The sequence below is a fragment of the Sminthopsis crassicaudata genome, chromosome 5, assembly GCF_048593235.1.
Source record: "Sminthopsis crassicaudata isolate SCR6 chromosome 5, ASM4859323v1, whole genome shotgun sequence".
In the NCBI taxonomy this organism is placed as follows: domain Eukaryota; kingdom Metazoa; phylum Chordata; class Mammalia; order Dasyuromorphia; family Dasyuridae; genus Sminthopsis; species Sminthopsis crassicaudata.
The window spans coordinates 158,148,717-158,166,959 of record NC_133621.1 but is presented as its reverse complement, the minus strand read 5'-3'; positions in this window follow the sequence as shown (position 1 = coordinate 158,166,959).

Sequence of the window (18,243 nt, the reverse complement as noted above, 5' to 3'; positions counted from 1 at the left end):
CCCGAGGAAGTTAACAGCAGAGAGTCAGCAGACAACAACCTAAAGGGGAACGATTCCTGCCCCCCATCACATAACTCTCTCCTAGAAGAAGCTCTTAAAAAATTAAGGGAGATTGAAGAAAAATGGGGAAAAGAAAGGGAAGCTATGATAGAGAATAACAACGTCCTGAAATTGGAGTTGGAAAAAATAAAGAATTCACAGGAGATACAGGGAAACAAAATTAGTGAATTAGAAAAGGTTAAAAAAACACAGGAAAATAGGATTTCTGAATTGGAAAAGATAAAAAAGTCTCAAGAAAATAGAATTTCTGAATTGGAAAAAGAAAATAATTCTCAAAAAAAAATTAGGGAAATGGAAAAAAATTCAATAGAGCAAAATAATTCATTTAAAAACGAAATTGGGCATTTACAAAAAGAACTAAAAACTGTGAAAGAAGAAAATAACTCCTTAAAAGTCAGGATGGAACAAATAGAAATGAATGATTCACAGAGAACCCAAGAATCAGTCAAACAAAAAAAAAAAAATGAGAAGCTGGAGAACAACGTCAAATACTTACTGGGAAAATCTATAGACCTGGAAAATAGATCTAGGAGAGATAATCTGCGGATCATTGGACTTCCCGAAAACTATGACCAAAAAAAGAGCCTAGATTCTATTTTACAGGAAATTATCAAAGAGAACTGTCCAGAGATAATAGAAACAGAGGGGAAAGTAGATGTGGAAAGAATTCATCGAACTCCTTCTGAAATAGACTCTAAAAAAAGAACACCACGGAATATTGTGGCTAAGCTGCAGAATTACCACACAAAGGAGAAAATCCTGCAAGCAGCTAGAAAAAAAACAATTGAAATACTAAGTTGCCACAATAAGGGTCACCCAAGATCTGGCTGCCTCCACATTAAAAGATAGAAGGGCCTGGAACCTGATATTCCGTAAGGCAAAAGATCAAGGACTGCAACCAAGAATGAACTACCCAGCTAAGTTTAGCATCTTTTTCCATGGAAGAAGATGGTCATTCAATGAAACAGAGGAATTCTATATGTTTCTAAGAAAAAAACCAGACTTAAACAAAAAATTTGATCTACATCCACAAGACTGAAGAGAAACAGAAAAAGGTACACAGAAACCTTGAGAACTGTAACTCTGTTGTGGGTATATAAAAAGTACTCAAGGATAATTTGATTTTACTGATATAAAAGAAAAAAAGGGGGGTGTAGTAAAGGGAAGGAGGTCGGTTCAGAAAAAGGGGAAGGAATGATAAAAAGAGGGAAACTACATACCAGGAAGAGGCATAGAAAATACACCATATCTGAGGGAACTTAGTGAGGGGGAGAATCATTGTGTGAATCTTACTCTCATCAGGAGAGGCTCAAAGAGTAAATAATTAACATATTTGTTTTTTAGATAATTTTCTCTCACCTCATTAAAAGGGGGGAGAGGAAAAGGGAAAAGGAAAAGGAGAATAAGTGAAGGGACTTGGAGGGAGGGGGGAGGGATCCTAAAAAAAAAAAAAAAGAGGGAGGGTTGCACGTCACAAGGGGGGGTCTGTAAATTAAATATAGGGGAAGGCGGATCAGGGGGGTCAAGGGAAAAAGCATAATCTGGGGAATAATATGATGGCAGGAAATACAGAATTAGTAATTTTAACTGTAAATGTAAATGGGATGAACGATCCCATCAAACGGAGACGGATAGCAGATTGGATCAAAAAGCAGAACCCTACAATATGTTGTCTACAGGAAACACACTTAAAGCAGGGATATACATACAGAGTAAAGGTAAAAGGTTGGAACAGAGCCTATTACGCTTCAGGTAAAGCCAAAAAAGCAGGGGTAGCTATCCTTATCTCAGATCAAGCAAAAGCAGAAGTAGAACTCGTTAAAAAAGATAAGGAAGGCAACTATATCCTGCTAAAAGGTAGCATAAATAATGAAGCCATATCAATACTAAACATATATGCACCAAGTGGTATAGCATCTAACTTTCTAAAGGAAAAGTTAAGAGAACTGCAAGAAGAAATAGACAGTAAAACTATAATAGTGGGAGATCTCAACCTTGCACTCTCAGATTTAGACAAATCAAACCACAAAACAAACAAGAAAGAAATTAAAAAAGTAAATAGAACATTAGAAAAACTAGGTATGATAGACCTTTGGAGAAAACTGAATGGCAATAGAAAGGAATATACTTTCTTCTCAGCAGTTCATGGATCCTATACAAAAATAGACCATATATTAGGACATAAAGATCTCAAAATTAAATGTAGGAAGGCAGAAATAATAAATGCCTTCTTCTCAGATCACAATGCAATAAAAGCTACATTCAGTAAAAAGTTAGGGGTAAATAGACCAAAAAGTAATTGGAAACTGAATAATCTCATCTTAAAGAATGACTGGGTGAAAGAGCAAATTATAGAAACAATTAATAATTTCACCCAAGATAATGACAATGATGAGACATCATACCAAAATCTTTGGGATGCAGCTAAAGCAGTAATAAGGGGAAATTTTATATCTTTAGAGGCTTATCTGAAGAAAATAGAGAAAGAGAAGATTAACGAATTGGGCTTACAACTTAAAAGGTAGAAAATGACCAAATTATAAACCCCCAACCTAAAATTAAACTTGAAATACAAAAATTAAAAGGAGAAATCAATAATATTGAAAGTAAAAAAACTATTGAATTAATAAATAAAACCAAGAGTTGGTTTTATGAAAAAGCCAATAAAATAGATAAACCTTTGGTAAATTTGATCAAAAAAAAGAAAGAGGAAAATCAAATTGATAGTCTTACAAATGAAAAGGGGGATCTTTCCACCAATGAAGAGGAAATTAGAGAAATAATAAGGAGTTACTTTGCCCAACTTTATGCCAATAAATTTGATAACTTAAGTGAAATGGATGACTTCCTCCAAAAATATAGGCTCCCTAGATTAACAGAGGAGGAGATAAATTGCTTAAATAGTCCCATTTCAGAAAAAGAAATAGAACAAGCTATTAATCAACTCCCCAGGAAAAAATCCCCAGGGCCAGATGGATTCACATGTGAATTCTACCCAACATTTAAAGAACAATTAGTCCCAATGTTATATAAATTATTTGAAAAAATAGGGGATGAAGGAGTCCTACCAAACTCCTTTTATGACACAGACATGGTACTGATACCTAAACCAGGTAGATCGAAAACTGAGAAAGAAAATTATAGACCAATCTCCTTAATGAATATTGACGCTAAAATCTTAAATAAGATATTAGCAAAAAGACTTCAGAAAATCATCTCCAGGATAATATACTATGATCAAGTAGGATTTATTCCAGGAATGCAGGGCTGGTTTAATATTAGGAAAACTATTAATATAATTGACCATATTAATAATCAAATTAATAAGAACCATATGATCATCTCAATAGATGCAGAAAACGCATTTGACAAAATCCAACATCCATTCCTACTAAAAAATTTGAGAGTATAGGAATAAATGGACTATTCCTTAGAATAATCAGGAGCATATATTTAAGACCTTCAGTAAGCATAATATGCAATAGAAATAAACTGCAACCTTTCCCAGTAAGATCAGGAGTGAAACAAGGTTGCCCACTATCACCATTACTATTCAATATAGTACTAGAAACGCTAGCCTCGGCAATAAGAGCCGAGAAAGAGATTCAAGGAATTAGAGTAGGAAATGAGGAAATTAAACTGTCACTTTTTGCAGATGACATGATGGTATACTTAGAGAACCCCAAAGACTCTGCTAAAAAGCTACTAGAAATAATTCAAAATTTCAGCAAAGTGGCAGGATACAAAATAAATCCACATAAATCCTCGGCATTTTTATATATCACTAACAAAATGCAACAGCAAGAGATACAAAGAGAAGTTCCATTCCAAACAAATGTTGAGAGTATAAAGTATTTGGGAATCCATCTACCAAAGAAAAGTCAGGAATTATATGAGCAAAATTACAAAACACTTGCCACAAAAATAAAATCAGATTTAAATAATTGGAAAGACATTCAGTGTTCTTGGATAGGCCGAGCAAATATAATAAAGATGACAATACTCCCCAAATTAATCTATTTATTTAGTGCTATACCAATCAGACTCCCAAGAAACTACTTCAATGACCTAGAAAAAATAACAACAAAATTCATATGGAAGAATAAAAGGTTGAGAATTGCAAGGGAACTAATGAAAAAAAAGTCAGATGAAGGTGGTCTAAGTGTACCTGATCTAAAGCTATATTATATAGCAGCAGTCACCAAAACCATTTGGTATTGGCTAAGAAATAGACCGGTAGATCAGTGGAACAGATTAGATACAAAGGACAAAAAAGGATACAGACACCTAATCTTTGACAAACCCAAAGATACCATCATTAGGGATAAAAATTCATTATTCGGAAAAAACTGTATGGGAAACTGGAAATTAGTATGGCAGAAATTAGATATGGATCCACACTTAACACCATATACCAAGATAAGATCAAAATGGGTCCATGATTTAGGCATAAAGAGGGAGATAATAAATAGATTAGAGGAACAGAGGATAATCTACCTCTCAGACTTGTGGAGGAGGAAGGAATTTATGACCAGAGGAGAACTAGAGATCTTTATTGATCACAAAATAGAAGATTTTGATTACATCAAACTAAAAAGTTTCTGTACAATTAATACTAATGCAAACAAGATTAGAAGGGAAGTAACAAATTGGGAAAATATTTTTAAAAACAAAGGTTCCGACAAAGGTCTCATTTCCAAAATATATAGAGAACTGACCCTAATTTATAAGAAACCAAACCATTCTCCAATTGATAAATGGTCAAAGGATATGAACAGACAATTCTCAGAGGAAGAAATTGAAACTATATCCACTCACATGAAAGAGTGTTCCAAATCACTACTGATCAGAGAAATGCAAATTAAGACCACTCTGAGATACCACTACACACCTGTCAGATTGGCTAAGATGACAGGAACAAATAATGATGAATGTTTGAAGGGATGTGGGGAAACTGGGACAATAATGCATTGCTGGTGGAGTTGCGAAAGAATCCAGCCATTCTGGAGAGCAATCTGGAATTATGCCCAAAAAGTTATCAAACTGTGCATACCCTTTGACCCAGCAGCGCTACTACTGGGATTATATCCCAAAGAAATACTAAAGAGCGGAAAGAGACATATATGTGCCAAAATGTTTGTGGCAGCTCTTTTTGTTGTAGCTAGAAACTGGAAGATGAATGGATGTCCATCAGTTGGAGAATGGTTGGGTAAATTGTGGTATATGAAGGTTATGGAATATTATTGCTCTGTAAGAAATGACCAGCAGGAGGAATACAGAGAGGCTTGGAGAGACTTAAATCAACTGATGCTGAGTGAAATGAGCAGAACCAGAATATCACTGTACACTTCAACAACAATACTGTATGAGGATGTATTCTGATGGAAGTGGAAATCTTCAACATAAAGAAGATCCAACTCACTTCCAGTTGATCAATGATGGACAGAGGTAGCTACACCCAGAGAAGAAACACTGGGAAGTGAATGTAAATTGTTAGCACTAATATCTGTCTGCCCAGGTTGCATGTACCTTCGGATTCTAATGTTTATTGTGCAACAAGAAAATGATATTCACACACATGTATTGTACCTAGACTATATTGTAACACATGTAAAATGTACGGGATTGCCTGTCATCGGGGGGAGGGAATAGAGGGAGGGGGGGATAATTTGGAAAAATGAATACAAGGGATAATATTATAAAAATATATATATAATAAAAAATTAAAAAAAAAAAAAACACGTAATGGAATAAATACCTCTACTTTTGGAAAAAAAAAAAAAAAAAATTAGCCTTTCCTGACACAGCTGTTGCTTGTGACCTGGGAATGAAACAAATTGGAGGCAGAGGGAAGAGGAGAAAGGTCAGATGACATAACTGCCTCTCAGTCAAGATATCAGAGAACAGCAACTGCCTCTCAGTCTCCTTGAATCACCATCATCCTCTCACAGGAAGAAAAGAACAGGTCTACCAGAGATAAAGCAAAGTTCCCTATTGTGTTCCCAATACTTTTTCTCTCAGTCTTGAGAGATTACAAGCTATTGCTACTGCTGTTGCTGCTTTTAAAGCCCATAGCTGATGTTGCTACTACTTGGGTTCCAGACTAACTTTCACCTAAATATCACAAGCCTTTTCTCCAGATCTCTTAACTTGTTTTAGGCTAGCAAAAATATCTCATTTTGAACTTTTGTCCATTTTGCCACCTCAGAATTTGATTTTAGGCATTATTTTGAATTTGTTTTGAGGGGTATGTGAGAAGAGTTCTGATACAATGCTTACCCTATTCCTCCATCTTTGCTCCAACAATGAAAGTGCAGTCCTAAATTTTAGTAAAGCATTTTTCAGATTTTCTCTCCTTCTGTTTTTGTGGGAATGATAGAAAGAATTAGGATCAGTATGATTGTTAATTCCAAACTGAATTAAATAGCCAGAATAAAGGATAATTATTTAGGTATTCCATGTCATTTTAGAAGGAGAACTCCTATAAAGTGCACTTGAGACCTGTGATTGACTCTATACTATTTCATATTTTCATCTTGAATAGTAAAAATGGCACATAACAGGGATTCTTAATCATATTAAAGTGTTATATAGCACTGTGCGGGTCTTGTGTGAACTGTGGACTTTTTTCTCTTGTGTAACGTGCTGTTGTCTCCAGAAGCTGCTGATCGCTCTCTGGATGGATGAGGAGCAGAGGAGATCTGCTGTGTCAACTCAAATCTCTTGGACAGATTCTTCTTCCTGTAGAGAACTATTGTCTCCAGACGGTTGCCATTAACTGTAGTACAGAGTAGTGACTTCCCTCTTTTATCCTTCCAGAGAATGGCCGTGGGATAATGCAAGCGCTTCTGGGAAAAATTACTCAACCAATGAACTTGCTTCTCCTAAGCATGCAAGCTCTTCCCCAGAAATTCACAAGTTAAACTCCCAGGAAAGGCCGGAACTAGAAAATTGTTTTATATCAGTAAAATCAAATTATCCTTGAGTATTTTTTATATACCCACAACAGAGTTCCAGTTCTCAAGGATTCTGTGTACCTTTTTCTGTTTCTCTTCAGTCTTGTGGATGTAGATCAAATTTTTTGTTTAAGTCTGGTTTTTTTCTTAGAAACATATAGAATTCCTCTGTTTCATTGAATGACCATCTTCTTCCATGGAAAAAGATGCTAAACTTAGCTGGGTAGTTCATTCTTGGTTGCAGTCCTTGATCTTTTGCCTTACGGAATATCAGGTTCCAGGCCCTTCTATCTTTTAATGTGGAGGCAGCCAGATCTTGGGTGACCCTTATTGTGGCAACTTGGTATTTCAATTGTTTTTTTCTAGCTGCTTGCAGGATTTTCTCCTTTGTGTGGTAATTCTGCAGCTTAGCCACAATATTCCGTGGTGTTCTTTTTTTAGAGTCTATTTCAGAAGGAGTTCGATGAATTCTTTCCACATCTACTTTCCCTTCTGTTTCTATTATCTCTGGACAGTTCTCTTTGATAATTTCCTGTAAAATAGAATCTAGGCTCTTTTTTTGGTCATAGTTTTCGGGAAGTCCAATGATCCGCAGATTATCTCTCCTAGATCTATTTTCCAGGTCTATAGATTTTCCCAGTAAGTATTTGACGTTGTTCTCCAGCTTCTCATTTTTTTTTGTTTTGTTTGACTGATTCTTGGGTTCTCTGTGAATCATTCATTTCTATTTGTTCCATCCTGACTTTTAAGGAGTTATTTTCTTCTTTCACAATTTTTAGTTCTTTTTGTAAATGCCCAATTTCGTTTTTAAATGAATTATTTTGCTCTATTGAATTTTTTTCCATTTCCCTAATTTTTTTTTGAGAATTATTTTCTTTTTCCAATTCAGAAATTCTATTTTCTTGAGACTTTTTTATCTTTTCCAATTCAGAAATCCTACTTTCCTGTGTTTTTTTTTAACCTTTTCTAATTCATAAATTTTGTTTCCCTGCATCTCCTGTGAATTCTTTATTTTTTCCAACTCCAATTTCAGGACGTTGTTATTCTCTATCATAGCTTTCCTTTACTTTCCCGATTTTTCTTCAATCTCCCTTAATTTTTTAAAAGTTTCTTCTAGGAGAGAGTTATGTGATGGGGGGCAGGAATCGTTCCCCTTTAGGTTGTTATCTGCTGTCTCTCTGCTGTTAACTTCCTTGGGGTTGGATACTGGCTCTTTCTCTGTATAGAAGGAATCTATAGTTTTTCTGGCTTTTTTGCTCATATTTAAAAAATCTTTTGGGGTCTGTCCCTGGGGTAGGAAATTATTTATTTACTTCTTTACCAGCTTCCTCCCAGACCGGATGGATGCAGTGGCTCCTGCGCCTGAGCTAAGATAGAGCTCTGGGAGAGAGTTCCCCACCCCCTCCCTGGAAGTGCCTCATAGGTGATTAGCACTACTGTGCCCGAGGGCGCTGTGTTTTAGGGGCTTCCCTGAGATTTGAGACTGAACAGTAAAGGCAGCACAAAGCCCAGCCTATGTGTCCGGGTGGGGCGTGGATGTCTGCAGCAGGTGACGTGAAACGCCCCTGTGCTCAAACTGGAAGTGTCTGCCAGAAACTGCGGTCCCTAGTTCAAAGGTTCCGCTTCTCTGGGACTTCCTGGAGCTGAGTTCCACTCCCTCCAGCTAAACTAGGCAGTGTGTGTTGCCTTGGGCCGTATCCACCCACTTGTCAATCTCTTAACTATTCTCAGGTGGTAGCTGAGGCCATGCCCCCTGGTGCCGAGATCTGCTGAGTCACCTCCAGGATCCGGGGGAAATCTAATCTGAGTTTTAAAATATTTTGGCTTTCTCTTCTGAACTGCTAAATAATTAGCAGAGAAGAGCTAACAGCCTGTGCCAGATTCCTTTACCTCAGTGGCTTCTCTGATCCCAGAGCCCTCCCCAGCGCAACCAGCGTAGTGTGCCACTACCCCACCGTCTGTGCTGGCCTCTCTTCTTCCTCCCCTGGGGACTGACCTTCTCTGTTGAAACTCCAGATTCTCTTCAGCTGGTAAGTTGTGCTTGCAGTCCTTGTGGTATCTATCAGTCCTGGGCTTATTCTGAGGCTGATTTATCTAATTGGTTGTGAGGGAGTGAGGACGTTCACAGAGTCCTGTGTTTCTTCTCTGCCATCTTGGCTCCGCCCAATTTTCTGTAATTTAAAAGACATTTTACCCACAGGTAAAACATAAAACAGAATGTGTAATGTTCTGGCTAGCTCTCTGGAGGTCTTTGTTTCTTTCTTTTTTTTTATTAATTTTTATAATTATAACATTTTCTTTGACAGCACATATGGATAGGTATTTTTTTTTTCAACATTATCCCTTGTACTCCCTTCTGTTCTGAGTTTTTCCCCTCCTTCCCTCCACCTCCAACCCTAGATGGCAGGCTTTCCCATACATATTAAATATCTTATAGTATATGCTTGGTACAATATATATATATATATAATATTTATATATGTGTGTGTGTGTGTGTGTGTGTGTGTGTGTGCGCAGAACCGAATCTTGTTGGTTGTTGTTATTTTTGCAAAGAAAGGATTGTATTTGCAAGGTAATAATAATCTGGGAAGAGAAACAAAACAAAACAAAACAAAACAAAACAAAACAAACAAACAAACAAAAAAACAATGCTCATAGTTTATACTCATTTCCCAGTGATCCTTTTCCGGATGCAGCTGATTCTGTCCATCATTGATCAATTGGAATTGTATTAACTCTTCTCTATGCTGAAGATATCCACTTCCATCAGAATACGTCCTCATACAGTATCATTGTTGATGTGTATAATGATCTCCTAGTTCTGCTCGTTTCACTCAGCATCAGTTGATGTAAGTCTCTCCAAGCCTCTCTGTATTCCTCCTGTTGGTCATTTCTTACAGAACAATAATATTCCATAACATTCACATACCATAATTTACCCAACCATTCTCCAATTGATGGAAATCCATTCTTCTTCCAGTTTCTAGCCACTATGAAAAGGGCTGCCACAAACATTTGGCACATACAGGTCCCTTTCCCTTCTTTAGTATTTCCTTTGGATACAAACCCAGTAATAGCACTGCTGGGTCAAAGGGTATGCACATTTTGATAACTTTTTGGGCATAATTCCAGATTGCTCTCCAGAATGGTTGGATTCTTTCACAACTCCACCAACAATGCATCAGTGTCCCAGTTTTCCAACAGCTCCTCCAACATTCATCGTTATTTGTTCCTGTCATCTTAGCCAATCTGACAGGTGTGTAATGATATCTCAGAGTTGTCTTAATTTGCATTTCTCTGATCAGTAGTGATTTGGAACACTCTTTCATATGAGTGGATGTAGTTTCAATTTCATCATCTGAAAATTGTCTGTTCATATCCTTTGACCATTTATCAATTGGAGAATGGCTTGATTTCTTATAAATTAAAGTCAATTCTCTGTATATTTTGGAGATGGGGCCTTTATCAGAACCATTAACTGTAAAAATGTTTTCCCAATTTGTTTCTTCCCTTCTAATCTTGTTTACATTAGTTTTGTTTGTGCAGAAACTTTTTAATATGGTGTAATCAAAATTTTCTATTTTGTGATCAATAATTGTCTCCAGTTCTCCCTTGGACACAAACTCCTTCCTCCTCCACAAGTCCAAGATTTCGTTCTTTATGCCTAAATCTTGCACCCATTTTGATCTTATCTTAGTATGTGGTGTTAAATGTGGGTTCATCTGAACATCTTTCTGATGGACTTTGGTCTCAGCAGGATAGACACCATGAGAATGTTCAGAGATAGAGTCTAGAGAATTTATTCTGGCCCAATCTTGATCTTAGTGGAGGATTGAAGGAGGCAGGAGAGCCACCAGGACAATGGTCAAAAATGGAATGTCTCACTTCTAGTCCTTCTCAGCCCTTAAATACCCTATTACAATTACATCATTACATAATACTGATCATATTTAAACTAGAGAACCATTACATCACCATGTAAAGTACTAAGTGTATGTGAACTAGAGAACCATCATCTCATCAATCACACTGATTCAACACCTTGTTGTAAGTATCTTTGTTTCAAGTATATTTCTCTAGAATTCAGGCCCTCTATAAGAATGATCATAGAAATATGCATATATTTATATATTTTTTTATGTATGTATGTACACATATTGAATGTAGCTCCTCCTGCAAGCTTCTACAGATTAGTGACATAACTTTTCAGGGAAAGGCTACAAGTGTTTTGAGTAGACTAAGTATGAGAACTTGTAGCAACAAATACTGCAAGGAACTGAAGTATCTTCCCCTGTATGAAGCTAAACACCAATAGCCTCAATAGATGGTAAATAATAATCTCTCTTATGGAGCTATTTTGTTAAGCAGTGGGAACTTCAATATTGTATATTAATCTGTGTGTATATATGGATATGAATACTTATACATATATATTTGAATGTGTATATATATATATATATATATATATATATATATATATATATAATATGAACACGCAGACACACACACATGAACTTTTGTACAAAATTATGTTAGAGTGTTAAAGGTGAGTTTGGGAATTAGAAAAGGCATAGGTAAGAATGGAAAGTATTCCAGGCACAGGGAACAATATACCAAAATACAAGAGTGGGAGATGGGTTTAGATATATAGGGGAAAACAATTAGACTAGTTAGCTTGAAAATTGCATGAGTGAAGGGGGAATGATGTGAAATTAATTTTTAATTAAAGCTTTTTATTTACAAAATATCTGCATGGATAATTTTTTTCAACATTGACCTTTGCAAAATCTTTTGTCCAAATTTTCCCCTCCTTCCGCTCACCTCCTCTCCTAGCTGGCAGTTATTCCAATACATTTTATATATGTTAAAATTCATGTTAAATCCTACATATATATATATATATATATATATACACATATTTATACACTTATCTTGATGAATTAAAAAAAAATCAGATCAAGAAGGAAGAAAAACTGTGACAGGAAACAAAATGCAAGTAAATAACGACAGAGAGAGTGAGATTCCTAGAATCCTCTCTCTGGGTATAGATGGCTCTCTTCATCACTGAACTAATGTAACTGATTTGAATCATCTCATTGTTGAAGAGAGCCACGTTTTATGTGAAATTAACTTGGAAAATTATGTTGAAGTCAAATTATAAAGACCTTGATATGCCAATTATAGGGATTTGAACTTTATTTGGGGAGGCAAGTTCTAAACACTCCATATTTAGTTAGCTTTGAAAAAAGAGAATGATATGGTCAGACTTGGATTTTCTCCTTGTGCTTATTGTTTATATAATCTATAATATAAATACTTATTTTTGCTCCCACTGGAGTATAGACTTTTAAAATTACAGGCAGTATTCATTTTTTAAAATCTAATTCCTTGCAAAAGGACCTCAGATACTTTGTTGACTTGAGTTGAATCAATCCTATTATCTTCAAGTAAGACCACATCTCACTTGCTCCCGAAAAATCTTTGTCTTCTCTCTTGTGAGAGTAGCACTTCATTAAATCTAAAGCTATACATAAATGTGAATTATAATTATTGGAATCATTATTTTTATTTCACTTAAAATCTTTCAATAATTTTATTTTATATTCCAATATTGAACCATTCTCAGTAAATATTTTTATTTCATTTCATTAATTTACTGTGAAAATTTTAATTCTCCCTTGAATTTTAACCTGATCTTTCTTAGGAGCATACATTTAATTTCTTCTTGTTTGGATTTTGCAGGAAAAAAAAAAACAAAAACTTGGAAACCTAAGATTTACATGGAGAACTAAAGAAAAGTACAATGTTTAAGAATGGTAGACTTTCTTGTCACTAAAATTTACCAAATACTTAAAGGATCTATGATCTTGCCAATGTAATGAATCCTTAGTGATTTAATACTTTCCACCAAAACAATGCTATACCTGGTTCAGTATAGGGTCACATAACTTATGTGTACAGAAATAACTGAATAGTAAATATTAGAGGTAAGTTTTAAACCTGTCTTTTTAATGCCAAGGCCAGTATTTTGGAAATAGCATCCCTATAGAGGAACCTCACTTAAAAATGATTATTTTTAACATAGAGAAGATTTTCATTTGAGTTTTATTTGCTATTAAAATATCAACAAATGTCATATTTAATATTGTTTTACTTATAAAAATAAAATTTACTAGAATTTAATTTTCTTAATTACTATGTCATTTTTCTAAATTAATCAATGAATCTTAAAACTGGACAGTGAGGTTTTATCATAAATAGAGAACTAGCCCTGGAGACTATTTAGCTCTCTGAATTCAAATTCAGCCTCACATTTTCTAGCTGTGTGACCCTGGACAAGTTACTTAACACTCTTTGCTTTAGTTTTCTCATTTGTAAAATGAGTGGAGGAATTAAATGGCAAGACATCGTAGTTTCTCAGACAAGAATATCCTAAAAGTGGTTACAAAGAAACAGACATGACTAATTGGCAAAACAACAAATGGTAAAACTACTTCTATTTGGGATATAGGAATAGTACTCCATATTTAACACAGTCAATTCTATAATAAATTATTCTAGTAATTCTATAAGAATAACTATAATATAAATTTTACTTTTAAATTGCTCCAGTTTGCAAGATATTCCATATAAAGCTTAGCCTACATTATGCAATAAGTCCTATATTGGTATAAAAACCCTAGTTACTTAGCTAATTTTGTCATTTTTCCTGGCTCAGTCTGGTAAATTTTGAATTTTTTCTTCATGTAAGTAAAATAATTATGTCTCAGTGATTTCTATTCCAGTATGAATTAAGAATGTGTCTTACAAGATATGAACAAGACCCTTTATGGAGGCAGGATTTCATAGTGATTATAAAGTTGAACTTCAAATCAGAAAACTTGTGCTGAAATGTTACTTCTGATACTTGATAGCTCTGTGACACTTGAAACTTGAAACAACAAGGAAAAAAAGGGAAAAGATAAGCATTTTATTTGTCATTTTATTGATAAAGGGAACTCCTGGGTAAAGAAATTCATCCAGCCAGTAACTTTTATGTAACTCATAATTTTAAATTTTAAAGAATTTCCCAGAGCACTGAAAGGTAAAATTACTTTTCCACAATTACAAATGGAAATGACAACTAAAAAGAAATAGAATCTGCTGAAAAATTGTAATGATCAAACTCAGTTACTATCAAGAGAAATAAGAAAATTATCTTCATGTTTTGTAGAAGTGGGGGGCCATGGGTATAGAATACTTTATATGTCATCAGACTTTTTCATATGGCTATTCAGTTTTATAGAATGATCCTCTTTTCTTTGTAATTATTAAATAAGAGATGGCTTTCTGTAAGTGCTAAGGGAGGAATAAAAAAGGAACTATAGATAACCAAAGTAAAATATATCACTAAATGTATTTTTAAAAAGTTATGATACAATACCTCACTAGTTCCAACACCAGAAAGAACAATACATTTCCTCAGGTAAAAGGTCTGTAAAATATGACCTTTTGTTGATATTCTAAGTAAACTGTGTAGGCTTCTTTATTCTCTCTTATTACTCCACTCTTTGGTCTTACATTTTTACCATACCAAATTAGTTAGAAAACATATGCAACAGGCATGCAAAAGAAATCTCAGAATAAATAAAAGCACTTTCACAAGTATTTGAAAAATATATTGACTCTCTATATTAATCACATTCTATAAATGTGAATAATTTACATTTGTTATTAATATAAGTATAAAATAAATTATATGATAAAAATAATATTGAGAGAACTCAACTTTTCTTCGATTGTTATTCTGTGCCCTTCAGCCTCCTCAATCTTATACTTCTACTGAGGAAATGGAATTATTATTCATTTTTCCTGATAATTCATTCTAAACCATACTTGTTTTCTCCTACATAAAATTATATCAGCCTATTTCCTTATGTTTTTCCCTTCCTTGTCTGTCTTTTTTCTTTCACAGACATTAGCATTCTGATGCAGCCACCTGTTCAGTAGCTTTTTTTTGGCCAATTAGTTTCCAAGTATCAAATGACAGTTGCCCTTTAACCATTCTGTAATAAATATGCTATGTTTTATGCTTTGAATCTTTGCAAACATCTGTATATGTATATTGCATCTTGCTATCTATTTTTTCCTATCAGCTATTTATCATCCCTATATGGGTGTGTGTATCTATGTACTGTCTCAGAAAAGAAATTGGCTTCAACTTTTCATCTCAAATTGTATCAAATAGATGAATACGCATGATAACTATTTACAATTTAAAACACTAAAACAAGAACATGATAAAATACTTAAAAACTCCAGATCATCTGTGATCTCATCATTGTAGGTACGGTGGAGCCACATCTTTTATGAGGATTGGATTCTAAAGAGAGTTTGTAAAGCAAAAAAATTACTCCTTCAAAATCACTCTTGAAAATGGTTTAAATCTTCCAGGAAATACAGTATAGTATCTTTGTATAATAACTAAAATGGGGCAAGATTTCTTTAAAAGAAGGCTATCAGTATTGGAAAGTAGATGGAAGTAAGATGGTTGCTATGGAAACATTTGCTTCAAAATGTGATTTTCCACTACACTTAGCTAAGCTATTGATTGGGAGATATGCTTAAGCCAACACTTTTGTTCAAATAAAGAACAAATAAATAAAACAGGCAGAGACTTGACTGAAAACTTGTGACTATATTATGTGTGATTATTTTAGATGACATAACTATTTCTTCTTCTCACTTCTACAGGAAGCCGACAAGTATATGATAAAATCATCAGTGATATGTCAGGGAATTTTTAGGTGACCAGGAATTTATGAAAGTCCAACTAAAACTTTACCATCAGTATCAGCATCATCAGCACCTCTAGCCCTAGCAGAATGAAAAGACTATTTCTAAGTGTGTTTAAAAAGACATAATAAAATCATGCTCAGCACAATAAGATACTTACTCCAAGAGATAAATATTGGATTTGAAGTGAACAAAAGGAAAAGATTTATATATTCCATCACACAATTATGTTGAGGCATATATATCCTAAATGAGTGGAATGGTAGATAAATTCCTCCTGTGGACATTTGCATTGCAAGGTGATTACAATTCACTTTATGTAAGTTATGTATTCCTAAAAATACAACTTTCTTATACTTCCTTTTTGATGTAGATCACAACTTATACATGTCTTTTCATGCTCTAAATCACTAATAAAAAGAGAAATGCAATGAAAACAATTTTATCTTTTATTTTACAGCTCATGTCAGATTGGTAAAATTGATTAAATGGAAATAGTAAAGGGAAATGACTGTGACAATAGCTTCTAAAATACTAGAGGGGAAGAAAGACATTTATTAAATACTCTGTAACAATGATTATACTAAGTGCTTGAAAAATATTATCTCATTTTATTCCCCCAACAACCCTAAAAATTAGGTGCTACCACTATCTTTTCTTTTTTTTAAATATAATTGAGGAAATAAAGGCAGGTAGAGATTAAGTAATTTGCCCAAGGCTACATAACTCATGTGTCTGAACCAAATTTGAACTCAGAAATTCTAGTACTGAACATAGGCTCTGTGGCCTACCCACTGCTTTAGCTAGGTGACTCCAAGAGATTATTATTTTTTTTACATATGGATCATTATCTATTTATTAATGTAAAAGGAAATGCTATAACATATATATATGTATATATGTATATATATATATATATATATATATATATATATATATATATATATATGTCCTTAGATACACATATATTTATACATATGGATCTGAAATCTTTGTTCTTTTGGAGGAATAGGCTTTTGGAGTCATGGTCCTGTATCTATTTTCTTTTCTTTTTTATTTTTTTATTAATTTTATAATTATAAATTTTTTGACAGTACATATGCATGAGTAATTTTTTTATAACATTATCCCTTGTATTCATTTTTCCAAATTTTCCCCTCCCTCCCTCTACTCTTTCCCCTAAATAACAAGCAATCCTATATATATTAAATGTGTTACAGTATAACCTAGGTACAATATATGTGTGTAAATACAATTTTCTTGTTGCACGTTAAGAATTGGATTCCGCCAACCATTCTGGACAGCAATTTGGAACTATGCTCAAAAGGTTATCAAATTCTGCATACCCTTTGATCCAGCATTGCTGCTATTGGGCTTATATCCCAAAGAAATACTAAAGAGGGGAAAGGGACCTGTATGTGCCAAAATGTTTGTGGCAGCTCTTTTTGTAGTGTCTAGAAACTGGAAAATGAATGGATGTCCATCAATTGGAGAATGGTTGGGTAAATTATGATATATGAAGGTTATAGAATATTACTGCTCTGTAAGAAATGACCAGCAGGACAAATACAGAGAGGTTTGGAAAGACTTACATCAACTGATGCTGAGTGAAATGACTAGAACCAGAAGATCGCTGTACACTTCAATGCTGTATGAAGATGTATTCTGATGGAAGTGGATATCTTCAAGATAAAGAAGATCCAACTCACTTCCAGTTGATCAATGATGGACAGAAACAACTACACCCAGAGAAGGAACACTGGGAAGTAAATGTAAATTGTTAGCACTACTGTCTATCTATCCAGGTTACTTATACCTTCAGAATCTAATACTTAACATGCAACAAGAAAATTGGATTTACACACATATATTGTATTTAGGTTATACTGTAACACATGTAAAATGTATGGGATTGCCTGTCATCTAGGGGAGGGAGTAGGGGGAGGGAGGGGATAATTTGGAAAAATGATTACAAGGCATAATGTTATAAAAAAATTACTCATGCATATATACTGTCAAAACTTTTATAATAAAGTGACTTTGTTTTCAATTAAAAAAAAAAAGAAAATTATACCTAACAACAAGAAAAAAAAAATTGGATTCCGAAGGTATAAATAACCTGGGTAGAAAGACAGTAGTGCTAATAGTATACATTCAATTCCCAGTGTTCCTTCTCTGGATGTAGCTGTTTCTGTTCATCATTGATCAACTGGAAGTGAGTTGGATCTTCTTTCTGTTGAAGATATCCACTTCTATCAGAATATATCTTCATACAATATTGTTGTTGAAGTGTATAGTGATCTCCTGGTTCTATTCATTTCACTCAGCATCAGTTCATGTAAGTCACTCCAAATGTCTCTGTATTCATCCTGCTGGTCATTTCTTACAGAGCAATAATATTCCATAACATTCATATACCATAATTTACCCAAGTTCTCCTCTGGTCATAAAT